We start from the raw sequence: 13,246 nt of genomic DNA, 5'->3' as shown, positions 1-13,246 counted from the left end.
ATTTCTATAGCACAAATTTAGCCAAAAGAGAGAGGAGGGCTGCATATGGCCAAAGACAAGTGTAAAGTCAATGAGTATTCAGAGAGGAAGCTGGGTCGTGGACAGTTAATGTATTGTGAAGTAGTGTTCTTTGAAAAGCCTTGAGTGTTCAACTATTTCCTAAACTGAAGCAGCATTAAGGCAGTCCTGTTGGATGTGTGAATGTTGTTCCAGACTCTAGGTGCGTGGATGGGAAAGGCCTTTTGTCTTGTTTTATTCTTTTTTACACTCAGTAGTCTTCAGTCTCATAGTGTCCTGACTGTACACTTGCCAAGATCCACCAGAGATGGTGATCTTGTCTGCATGATAATGGGGGTGCTGTTCTTGATGGCTTTGTAAATGATGACACTGGTCTTAAAGGTGGCACGGACCGGGAAAGGGAGCCAAGGAAGTACCTTAAGGATGGGCATATCACTTTGTGATCCTTTTAATTCAGGCCCTTGATGAGTTCTGATGCATGTAGGATGCCCTAATGGGGTGCCACTATTGAGTCTGGGAGGCCTTCGAGTGGGGCATTTTGATGACCCTTGATGCTGTTATTTGTGAGTAGAACTTTAAGTGACTCCATTTAAAAATTGAAGAAGCTAAAGATATCTTAGTGTCTTTTATAAATGTATGCTGTGAAAGTCTTGCTGATCAGTGGGCACTATTGCAGGGTTTCTCAGAATTACATATACATTCTGTGGACCCACCTAGGCATTTCACCTCGTTCCTTTAATAACCTTCAGTTAAGAATGAATTACTGTGCCCTTTCAGTCCTGAATTAAATCTCTCTCCCCTTGCTTTTACTGTGGTTGACATAAGTTCACTTGACTCTGATTTTGGAGGTTCCTACTAGGTGGTTGGCTTCCTCTAAGACAAGTCATTCAGGCCATTCCTCTGAGTTGAGTTTATCCTCTGCATTACTATTACTTGTAGGTTGTGCTCTCATTTTGTATTGAAGGATCACAAGGTGTTGCAGCTTTAGAGACTTATAATGTGATTCCTGGGCACTGATGGGTTGTAGTGGCTACAATGGTATTTTTCAGTATCAATTTTGTTTATGAGTGAGGTAACAAAAGTATGGTTGGATGGCTCAATGTGTAAAAGCGTTATGAGTAACATTTCTGCATGTGCTGTTGATCACAGCTGCAAATACTTTGAAGGCAAACCCGGCTTTTAATCTTTACTATTTAGCTACATTGGATACAATCAAATTGGTCAGCAGTGCGCCTTATACTGTGGAGTAAAACACCAAACCTATGGTCGAATGAGCTATGTTCAAAACATTACGATTCACGGGCCATATGTATCAACATTCCGTTTTGCGATTCCTAAATAGCGATTTTTAAGGAATCGCTATTTAGAAATCGCAAAATGGTATATATGTAGGAAATCGCTTCTTTTTAGCGATTCCTTAAAAATTCCTTAAGTGCGATTAGCAAATTGCTAATCACAATTAAGGAATAATTTCCCATTCATTTCTATGGGCCAGGAGGCCCATAGGAATGAAGGGGAAATTCGCGATTCGCAATTTGCTAATTGCAAATTGTGAATATTTTCAAGGGTGCAGGGGTGTCTCAAGAACACCCTGCTGCACCCCTGGAAATGACATGTGTGCGCATATGGCGCACATAGGGCATGTATGAGCGTCACATGGCACCTTTTGATGTTTCAAAAAATGCTTTTTTAAAAGAATTCGCAACTTACCACCAACTAGAAGTTGGTGGTAATTTGCGAATCCTTAATGGCATTTTGGATTTATTTTTTTTCCTTGATACATTGCATTTAAGGAATCGCAAAATTTGCAATTCCTTAAATGCAATCGCAAAATAAGGAATGGCAAATTTAGCGATTCTTTATTTTGCACCAAAAATGTTTCATACATACCATTTAGCGAAAATGGGTTCGCAATTGCCGGAATTCTGCGAATTTCGGCGTTTGCGAACCCATTTTGCTTTGATACATATGGCCCTACATTATTAAAACATAGAAATATTTCTAATTGCAAGACGTGCATACAATACTTTATTATGACGAAATTAAAGCTGTCTAAGGTTAAGTCTTGGCCTGTGGGTATTTTATTTACCACAAACATTGTGCTCTATGGTAATATGGTTGAAAACAAGTGTTACATGTCAAAGGAAGGCAATAAAATGTAAATCTCGACGTTCAGTCAACATGCCCTTGCAATAAAACAGAACCTCGTTACCACATTTGCTGATCAGTTTTGTTCTCACTTTGCCCTTTGGGAGTGGGAAGGGTTAATTTCCTCCTAAATTCTCCTCCCAGGCGAGTAAAGATTGCACTTGCATAAAGCCAGGCTGGACATAAACCAGTCATGCTGCCCTACTGCGAATGAAGCACATTCAATTTTCAATCCAATTACATTTAGAATCGCAGCGGTTAGAGCAGTGGAAATGAAGTGTTTTTGCAGAAAGCAAAGTGGCCTGTTTTGGCTGTGGTGGTGGCTGTGTGTGCTTGTTTTCGACCGACACATGCTGGACTCAGCAAATTCGACAGAAGATTTCTTGCCCAGGGATATTTCACCAGCTCTTTCTCTAAGTGATACGGGGAGAAGAGCGAAGAAGAGACAGGCAAGGCGTCACATGTTGCATCTATTTGTATTTTGATTTTCACATGGTTGGAAATTAATGAAAGGGTAACTGACTAGGGGCCACCTGTACAAAGCTTCTTTGCGCTCGTAAACGGGAGATCTGCCCGTTTGCGCCCGCAAAAAAGGGTACTGGCATGTACAAACGCTATTCGGTCACTGACTTTTGCGAGTCACTGACTTGCAAAATAGCATTTGTAACTCTCGCTATTAGGAAGGGGCGTTCCTTCCTAATAGTGAGACTCCATTCCATGTACTGATGTTTTGCGATGGGTACCACGTACTTCAAATGGGTAAGGGTCACCAGGGGACCCCTTCCCCTTTGCGAGTGTGTGCGAAAATATTTCTTAAGAGTAGACAGTGGTCCCAGGTACCACTACCTGCCCTTAAAAAATGAAACTGAAAATGTGTAATGTTTTTAACAACTTATCACATACCACCCTTCCGGTAACTTGGTCTAACAGCACTATTGTGCCTATTTTCAAAAAAGAAAATAGATCTGACCCTGCCTGTTATCGCCCAATATCTTTAATAGATAACACGTTGAAGATCTTAGGCAGGGTCCTTTTTAACAGGATTAGAGTTTGGGCAGAAGATAATTTAATTTTACACCCATGCCAGCTTGGCTTTAGAAGCCACGTCGGCACTGTGGAGCAATGCCTAAACTTAAATCTATTAATGGCTAAATATACCATCGCAAAAAAATCCCCCCTTTATTTAGGTTTCATGGATTTAAGTTCTGCATTTGATTTTGTTAATCGTTCCCGTTTATGGTCAGTTTTGCTAAATTATGGGCTAGATGAATCCCTAGTTTATTTTTTGGCCCATCTGCATAGTGATTTGAGGGCTCGAGTCCGTTTGAATACCTCTGGCGAAGTTTCTAATGATATTTTTATTGGCAGGGGGGTCAGACAGGGCTGTGTTCTGGCTCCCTTGCTTTTTATTTTGTACATAAACGAACTAAGCAGCTCTGTGTGTAAATTAACAACTGATGTCCCGCAAATTAATGGCAAATCATTTCCCACCCTTCTTTACGCAGACGATGCGGTCCTTATGGCCCGCACACCGAATGCCCTGCGTATTTTAATTTCTGGGTTTGTCTCGTACATGGCAAATCTTGGCCTCGGCACGAATTTTAACAAATCATTCATAATGTGCTGTGGCCCAAAAAAACATAAGATCAACCAAATTTTGATAGGGAATAATGTTTTAAAATGCACAAGCACTTTTCCATACCTAGGCCTGCTGTTCGCTGACTCTGGCTCATGGCAACCTCATGTTGCCCAGGGGAGAAACAAACTGGGCAAGGCCATTAACTCTGTAATCTCACTTCGACAACCCCCACACGCTGAGGCTATTACATCCCTGTTGCAAATTTATAAGACTCAATGCTTACCTACAGGTATCTACGGCGCCGAGGTGTGGGGCTACACGAACTGTAACAACATACAAACTATGGAGAATAGGTTCTGCAGAAAGATCTTGGGGGGGGGGGGTATTTCTGCACCAACCTTTGTGTGTCACCGAGAACTTAGCCTTAAGTACACGGAGGATTTTATAAAATCTAGACCCGCCCTGTTCTGGCTGAAAATATGGACGAATCCATCTGCGTCATTGACACGTGACATCATTAATGATTGTCTGAAAAGTGAACGGGCCAGTTATATACCGTGGCTGGGGGCGGTGGAATAAAGTCTAGCGAGTGTGGAGCAGGGCCACTTACTTACATCTCCCCACACAATAGACCGCTCACACAAGAACTTTGTAAAAAACGCACTATATAACCTCTTTAAGACCGAAAGAGAGAAGAAAGAATTCGTAAGACCCGCAAGCTTAAGGTACATAGCCATCGTGGTACCTAGCGACAGGCCTTATGATTTACCGCAGAGCTACTTGTGTAGAAAGATGAGCAAATGGAACAGGAGCCTGTTGTTCCGGTTCCGGGACGGGAGCATCAAAAATGTATTATGCTTTCCACGGGGTTTTAATAAAAACTTAGAAAACTTAAACTGTCCATACAATCGTGGTGGGAAACAAGGCCTTTTACATTTTCTGTTCTTCTGCGGCTTCTATGAAAAATACACCAAACACCTCTTAATGCCATACCTCCGCAAAACAGCCCAGTTGGATTTTAACCTAGCTTTTGAAGACTTATTGAGCCTAGGTACAGATGAGGTGATTTTCAGAGTCAGTTGGTTTCTTAGAAATGCTGTTCGCTCTAGAGTATCTTTGAATATGACATGAAAAGTTTCTGTTTTATTATTGCCTAGTTTGCACTCTGCTTATTTGCACAGATAGCTTCTTTTGCACATATCACTGACAGTATTGCAGTGATTTTCGGAGTTTGTTGCTCCTTTAGAAATGTTGTATGCTCTGGAGTATTATTGAATATGATACGAATAGATTATGTTTCATTACTGCCTAGCTTGCACTTTGCCTATTTGCACAAATAGCTGCTTTGCCCTTTGCACATATTACTGACATCCTTGCAGTGCTTTTTAATTCCTGTATATACCATTGTGTGCCTTAAAATTACCGTTGGATTTTTCATGGAAACTATTTTTATCTTTTTAACATATATTACAATGAATTACGTGATTTTATTATGTGTCTTTTTGATTGTGATATTTTGCGTTGTGGATGATGATGTGATTTTATGTACTTTTATGGATGTATCTACATCCGAATAAAGATCTTTGACTTGACTTGACTTGAAACTGAAAAGTTTTATTTTTCTTATTTAAATACATCCAGTTTTCCTTTAAGGAAAAAGGCCTGCTTTTAAAAAGAAAACTTCTTTATTAGAAAGCATCCACAGACGGTGGTCTACTGACCCCCGCAGGCCACCATTCCTGGGAGTGCTAGTCATTCCCAATGGGGTCGCAAATTGAGTTTGCCTCATGAATATTGATGAGGCATGCAATTTGCGACCCCATTGGGAATGACTAGCACTCCCAGGAATGGTGGCCTGCGGGGGTCAGCAGACCACCGTCTGTGGATGCTTTCTAATAAAGAAGTTTTCTTTTTAAATGCAGCCCTTTTTCCAAACGCAAACAGTGTCTGAGTTGCAAGTTGCAAGTCGGAATTCACGACTCTCAAAAGTGAATGATTGTACATCTGGCCCCTAGGAGTGGTACCAACTATAATTGCTAACCCCTATACTCTCACCCCCTATTAGTTCTGAAAGACAAACTGATAAAAAGATGGAAGGTTATTTTAAGCATGTAAAAACTTTCAAAATGAATAATAAAATATATGGCAATTTGTGGCAATGAATTGCATTGTTTAAATGATAAAACATATTCAAAATAGCCATGGCAATATCATATTGTTTCTGTTTATGAATCGCACTTACAAAGCGTCATCAAAACCTTGTAACCTCTCTATAGGATTAAAATGCAAGTGCTTAATAACAGATGTCGGCGAAAATGTACACAAATATGTTAAGAATATTCTTTTTTGTTCTTTTCATCAAAGATGGCGATAATAATCATCATAATCATATAAAGTGCAAGTGCTTGTTAGCAGATGTCGGTCACAGTGTACACAATTATACTAAGAATATTCTTTTTTCTTTCTTTTCACCAAGGATGACAATATTAATCCTCATAACCACATTCATGTAATAACGCCCAGGTGGGCATTCAGTCTCTTCAGAGAACTCTTTGGCTTAACAATTATTTAAATCAATTGAGACTCTACAACATACAAAATAAAGTGCTCTGAATAAAGTGCAATGTGCCTGTGGTTGAAATATTGATAAAAGGATATTACAGGAAGGGATTACACTCTACATCTTCATAAATGTGTGTGTAAATCTTCATCACTATTCAAACCCCATGGTTGTTTGGAATTCAACAGTACGATATAGTTAGACTCTAACTGTCTGATCTGCTTCTCCCTGTACCCTCCTCTTAATTTGGGTGGGTACCGCATCCAGGACAAAATATACTAAACCACTCACATCACCTTTATGCATTGATTCAAAATGGCAATCTACTGGATAACTTCTATTACAGATTTTGATTGCCGCAAATGTAGCAGAATCCATTTGTGTACTGCCAAAGTTGTACTTCTTATATAGGATAGGGCACAGGGACATTTCTAATTATATACAGCAACATCTGTCTTGCAACTATAATTGCTTCTGATACTTCTCATCTGAGAAGTTTCTGGTAGCTTATATCCCCTTGTAGTTATACCATATTGGAAGGCCTTAAATTCTATTGCATTTAGTGAATCCTATTGTATTAGTGTTCAAGTATTGTGTTAACCATGTGGTTCTACTTCGCTTACTACTTACAATGTTATTTTCTACTAATTCTTGTCTTATTGCTTTGGCTCTTCGGAAAATTATACCAGGTTTAGGTGGTACAATCTTCCCTATTACTGGGTCATTACGTACTAAATGCCAATATTTGTGTAGTATTGCACAAATTGATTCTTCTTGTTTATTGAAGGAGGTGAGTTTAACATTTTGTTTTTGACTGGCCTGAGTCTTAGATTTGCATTTTTGGAACAGTATTTGTTCCCTTGATCTCTGCTTGGTTTTCCCAATCGCTATGTCAATGCAAGTTGATGGATAATCTCGCCTTCAAAACTTAGATTTCAGTTTCTTCTTCTATAGGCTCACTACAGTTGCCCATTTCCCTTCTTGTCTCTCCTTAGAGAATACTACATACTAAATTACTTGGATGGAAACGCGTAGCATTCAGAATCGTATTTCCAGCTGTGGGTTTTCTGTACAATTTGGTTTGTAGTTTACTATCTTTGATATAAACCATTAAATCTAAAAAGTTGACCTCAGTTTTCCTAATTACATTGGTAAAATGTAAGTTGAGATCATTATTTTGATTTAGGAATACCTTTGCAGACTCCTCCAAGACTTTCCAAACTATTAAGAGTTCATTGATAAAATAACACCAATGAACGATGTTCTTCTCCCATATGTCATGGGAACGGATTAGGACTACCTGCTCCTCCCACCAGCCCATATGCAGATTTGGATAGCTGGGGGTGTAGCAGGTACCCATTGCCATTCCTCTTATCTGATGGGAGTACTCACCATTGAAAATAAAAAAGTTGTTGTTTAAACATCTATCAATCATAGTTAGTAGCATTTGGGTATGTTGCCACATCTTTATTGGCCTGGCCTGCAAAAAATGTACCAACTTCTCTCAAGCCAACTTTGTGTTTGATACTGTTGTATAATGTTGCAACATCTATCGTTATCAAAACAAAATCCTTTTTCCATGGGAGATCATACATCCTACGCAGAAAATCTCCTGTATTTTGCTTGTAGGATGGGAGATTTCAAACAAATTCACCCAAAAATTGATCAACATATTGTGATATACTCTCAAAAGTGCTCCCTTTTGCTGGAATGATGAGGCAACCCACGGGATTTTTAAGATCTTTGTGGACTTTGGGATTGAGGTACATTAGAGGTGTTATTGGATGCTCCCTTTTCAGAAACATAAATTCCTCATGGCTGAATAGCCCATTTTCCTTCTAACCCTGAAGCTCCGATGTACATTGTCTTTGTACTACTACCATAATTTCTTTAGTAACTTTACGATAATACAATCGATTGTTTAATTGTTTGTAGGCCTCGGATAAATACTAATTTTTGTCCCACAGAACAATGTTACCACCTTTGTCAGAATTTCTTATTACACACTCAGTTTCGGCTTGCAATTTATTAATCAGTTCAAGTATTATACAGAAAATGGTTTCTTTACATTCTTTTTGATGCTTCTACTGTATAGGTCCTTCAATTCATTGATGACCAATTCACTAAAGATATCTATTGGCTCTTTTGCCATTATCGGAGTATATTTTGACTTGAGTCTGAAGTTAGTTTGAGCTTCGCTACTCATTTTCAACCCTTCCTCCATGAACATATCTTCTTCTTTGACAGTTCGTCCAATTTCATGATGTTTTATTTTGTAATTCACAAAGATCTAACATTAAATTCATGTCTGAGCTAATTATTACTCGAGCCCCCGCAATGCACTGCTTACGATCTCTCATATTACATCACTCATCATGACATGGTCAGTAACATCACTGATGACATCTCAAATGACATCACTGATGACGTCAAGATGACATCATCCAGTGACTGTGAGTGTTTTTAAAATGTTTATGAGTGTTAAATATATGTACAAAATTGTATTAATGTATCAGTGGGTGTAGGATTTCCTGTATGGATGATTCAGTGGGTACATTAATGACTGTATAAGTGAGTGATTTGGTGTCTCAGTGAATGTATGGGTGAGTGATTAGGTTTCGTGAATGTCTGTATCAGTCTGTCAGTTGATGTCTAAGTGGCTGTATAGGTTGGTGAGTGGGTAAATGAGTGGCTGTGTGGGTGATTGGTTGTCTGAGCACCTGTGTGGGTGGGTGAGGGGAGTGTTTGGATGTCTGCATGGATGAGTGAGCGAGTGAGTCATTGGCTGTATGGGTCAGTGAGTATATGAGTGAAGGGCTGTATAAGTGACTGTGTGTGTTTATAGCTGTGTCGTTGAGTGAATGGATGTGTCAGTGGTATATGCGTTAGTAACTGGATATGTGAAATGCAGTATAGCTGTGTTGGAGTATATGAGTGACTATATGTGTGAGTGAGGGATTGTGATAGCGGCTGTATATGTTAGTGAGTGCCTGTGTAAGGGGCTGTATGGTGAGTGAGTATATGTTAGTATCTGCATGAATAAGTGAACAGGTGTGTGTATACTTGTATAGGTAAGTAAATGGCTGTGTGTCTAACTTTATAGGTGAGTGAGTAGGTGCGTGGGTAGCTCTTTGAGTGACTGACAGTATGTAAGTGGCCGTATGGGTATATGAGTGGATATATCAGTAGCTGTATTAGTGAGTGAGTCGGTGTATGAGTGACTGCATGGGTAACTGTGTGGATGTGTTTGTAGACCTAAGAATCAGTGAGTGGGTGTGTAAGTACTGGTACGGGTATGTCAATGGTTCTGAGACTGTTAGTGTGGAAGTTGGAGTGGGTGGATGAAAGGATATATAGGGGTATGAGGGATGCATCAGAGATTCTGTGGATGATGTCATCAGTGATGCCATTTGAGATGTCATCAGTGATGTCACTGAACATGTCATGAGTTATGTGACATGTGAGTCATAAACAGTGCATTGTGGGGTGTGAGTTATAGTTAACTATAACTGCTGAATTTCCCTGGTGAAATGTCAGTCTAACTGTAACGTCCCTGTAACCTGTTTTTTGTCAGTGAATTCCTAAGGTTTTTTAAATTCTATTACCTAACTATAATGCCCCTGTAACCTTTGTGTTTTTTCAGTGAATTTCCAAAGTTTTTTAAATGCTAATTCCAAACTATAACATCCCTGTAACCTGGGAGTTCAAACCTATACAGTTTATTACATAGTCCTGAGTTAGAAATTAAAACTGCAAAAAAATGTTTTATCTCTTTAACACTCTCCCCCCCACCACTACAGTCTTAGCTCTGTGTACCTAGCAACCTAGTGGAAACAGTAGGTCAAAAGTTTACAACACATTCTAGAAGGAACATGCTGCTGGTCAGAAACTGCATCTGAACCACTTAGTTTGACGGCTCATACTACATTTTGGTGCAATGGATGTAGACCTCTTGCTGTGTTACTACTAGGCCTGTGTAACGTTTTGCTACGCAGAACTCCACAAAGTGACCAAAACACTCTGCCATGATACGCAGAGTTCCACAAGCAGCAAAATGCATTAGCTTGCGCCATTTGCACAGAATTTCTGCACCAGGTGTTAGTCCCACGCTGGAAAATCAGCTCGAACATCACCATGCAAAGCACAAGAGGGCGCTGCTACTTTCTGCTGCTTGAGTAGAAGTCCTACTCGAGCAGCAGCTTCCTCAATGGGAATGGAAGGTTTCTCAAAGCGACCGGTCATGGCCGTCTGCAACCGCCCGCATTGAGAGCGAGTGAAGAAAAAATTCTGAGTGTGGTGCTGTGCGGAGTCAGAAAAGTTCCGCAAACTCTTCGAGCAAAGCGGAATTTCACTTCCAGGTCTCGTGATGACATTGACCTAGGTGAAGGAGCCCTATCAGGGTAATGTTGGCCGCAGAAAGAGAACTCTGGCCTTCATGATCCTTCCACTCATCCAATCATAGGGCAGTAGAGGGGATCATCTGGATGTCAATCACAACTTATGTATTCGCTATAAACAACAGCACAAGGCTAATCAAGCTCTTAAATCCTGTTACCAAAGTGACCAAGACAGGCTGTTGAGACTGGTCGTGGATAGCAACAGGATTGATTACCAGCAGTAGAGTTACATCTAGAAGGGAGTCAGATTGAGTATCTGGGAGTTCATCACTCAAGCTATACATTTTTATGTGGTGCCTAGGGTTACTGAAATGGGTGGCCTACTCAAACGGCAGAGAGAAGCAACGCCCTCTGGTACGACTTGTATTGCCATTTGTGGTGATTTACAGAGTGGGGCAAACTCCTGGCTCTAAAACTCAGCGTAAACAGCTCTACTTACCACACTCCACCACTCACGGAACTCCTTGGAGCACGGCGGAGGTTTTTTGGCACTATGCAACTTTCAGCAGAACACCACGAACTCCACCCAGTTCCTAGGAGAGAGCTACCATGATCCTGTGGTTCTCTGCATGAAGTTGAGCCCCATGTGGTGTGCTATCACCAATAGTTTGAGCAAAGCGAACTATGGCCACAGGACTGTGCAAACCAACAGTAGGAGTATTATAAGATGGAGTAAAGAAAAATACCAGCATGAACTCTCAATTATTAAATGTATAATGGCTAAGTTTGGAGCTATCATTATGAAGATCTCAGCCGATTATATTGGATGAATTATAGTGGCCTATGATGACATGGTAGAAAAGTTGAAGGTTCTATGGTCTAAACCAATTGGGACAAAAACCGCAGTGACTATTGGCGGGAGGTAGAAAAAAATGCTATAGCTAGTATGATGATAAACATTTTTTTATGAAGGCAGTTGTCACAAAATTTTAGATATGGCATCACGGCAACTCCCAGAGTGAAGCATTATTTCAAAGAGTTTAAACACCTCCTAAATATTAAGAAATCAGAACTTGTTGCATGGGTGGACAAGTGACCCCAATACACTAGAGAACCATATTGGCTAAACAGTAAGAATACAACCTGTTAGTACCTTGTACAGTGCTGAGACCAAAGGATGCCCCACCCCCTGTTAGCTTGTGAACATTTCTACAGGGGTTACTGTGCAATCTATATTTTTGTACCGGAGGTGGAACGAACATTGAGAAGCATGAAAAAAAACCAGGCCCCAGGCTCTGACCTAGTGCCTATTGACACTTATCAGAAGGAGTCCCACTTGTGAGCTAGAGTCCCTACAAAAATATTCAACTCGGCTCTTGCCTTGAATATTGTTCCATCTTCTTGGCATTCTGCCATTCTTGTACCCATATTTAAGAATGTTGATCATGGTAGTCACACTAACTATTGCCCAATCTTCCTCCTGGATGGGGTATGGAAAATTCTTGAGAAAGTCCTGCTTAATTTGCTGCAGGGCTGGTTGGACAGCCACATAACTGTGGTGGAGGCTCAAGATGGTTTCAGATTAAGGATAGGTGCTATTGATCAAGAAGTGTGATTATATAGGATTTCACACAAGTATACAATCAAAAGGAAATCTTCATTGTATCTAATATTCATGGACCTGAAAGTATATTTTTACCTAATTCATCCTATGAAATGATGGAGATCATTGGTAGACCAAAAGGCTGATATCACCTTGGTAAAGGCAATAATGGCTCTTCATTTTGATAATATCGCTAGAGTTAGGTATGGTTTGGGAGACGAGTGCACTGATACCTTCCCAGTAGAAAAGGGTGGATAGGAAGGTTTTGAACTTGTGCCTGTACTCTTCAGCCTTTTTTAAACGATGCAGTGGAATACTTTATAGGAAGAACCCCTAGATGTACCTACCATGACTGAAAGTAGGGCTGCGATATTACTGTTCAATGATGATGCAGTATTGATGGCACAAATAGAAAATGCAATTCACTGGTTATTAAAGTGTTTTTTAGACTACTGTGATAGGAAATCTCTGACCATTAATGAAAACAAAACAAAGAGTATGGTAGAAGGTGTGCCCATCGAGACTGTTTAATAGTACCACTATCAGGGGATACGGTTTGCTGAGAAACTGCAATGAGAAGCTATATTCAGAAGGCAACCACGGTATTGAGACTTATGGCTGGGGCAATTTTGAAGTTTAGACATAGGGCAGGTTTCAGAAGTGTTAGTATTATCTTGCAAGTTTACAAACAATAGGCAGTACTCTATGGGGCTGACCTTTGGGGATATGCAAATTTACACCCATTGCAAGTGGCCGAGAACAACTTAAGAGCTCGACTGAGGCTGGGGGCAGGCAACCCCTTATTAGCACTGTATGCAAAACTCAGTTTTACTCAAATAGTGGAGGTAGCAGCTCTCATGCCGGTGCTATGTTGGATAAGGCTGGTGAGAAAAATAAATGCAGCAACATGCTTAAGATCCGTGGAAGATGCAGCCTCTGTGACGATATGGTAGGAACACCTTGTCGTTTCATGTATAGAATATTCTGAATGAACTAAATTT

Source organism: Lissotriton helveticus, chromosome 3_1, assembly GCF_964261635.1.
Source record: "Lissotriton helveticus chromosome 3_1, aLisHel1.1, whole genome shotgun sequence".
NCBI classification, from domain to species: Eukaryota; Metazoa; Chordata; class Amphibia; order Caudata; family Salamandridae; genus Lissotriton; species Lissotriton helveticus.
This window is presented reverse-complemented; position numbering follows the sequence as displayed.